Genomic DNA, 684 nt, shown 5'->3' on the forward strand with positions numbered 1-684 from the left:
AGCATAGTGATACCTAAAAATATCAGCCAATACTTGTAAAAGACATGACAAAATGAGAAAAAAATCATGATTTTTTTAATATTCAGTAAATAGCTAGTAAAATACAGGGCAAAAGGCTGTTGGAGAAGTCTAGTCCTAGAGTGCCAAAAAAATCACCTCACAGATTACTGTTAATTACAAGGGCCAAAGAATACATTTTCAATGTGGAGATCTGACAGTCACCATTGAAAAATAATGATGAAGCTTAACATCCTCAATAGTGGCCAACCTGACATTATAAATCTCCTGATATGACATGAAGTTACATCACATTTGTGGTAAATGAAGAATTATTGACAACAACTATGTGTAGTGCCAAGTGGGTATAAGACTAATCGGGGGATCACTTCATAAATTATATAAATGTCTCACCACTATGGTGTACTGAAACTAATGTAAAATAATATTAATGCTAACTGTAATTGAAAAAAAAGAATTGTTGACACATAAGTCTAAAGTAAATCTAATCTAGTCTTTAGACCAAGGGTTGGAAAACTACAACATGCAGGTGAAATCCAGGCAACTGCCTGCTTTTGTAAATGAAACTTTATTGAAACACATCCATGCATGTTCATCGATGTATTGTCTATGACTGACCTGATGCTAAAATGTCAGAGTTGAGTAATTGTGGAAGATACTGCAAGT

The sequence above is a fragment of the Pteropus vampyrus genome, unplaced genomic scaffold (assembly GCF_000151845.1).
Source record: "Pteropus vampyrus isolate Shadow unplaced genomic scaffold, Pvam_2.0 Scaffold583, whole genome shotgun sequence".
NCBI lineage: Eukaryota > Metazoa > Chordata > Mammalia > Chiroptera > Pteropodidae > Pteropus > Pteropus vampyrus.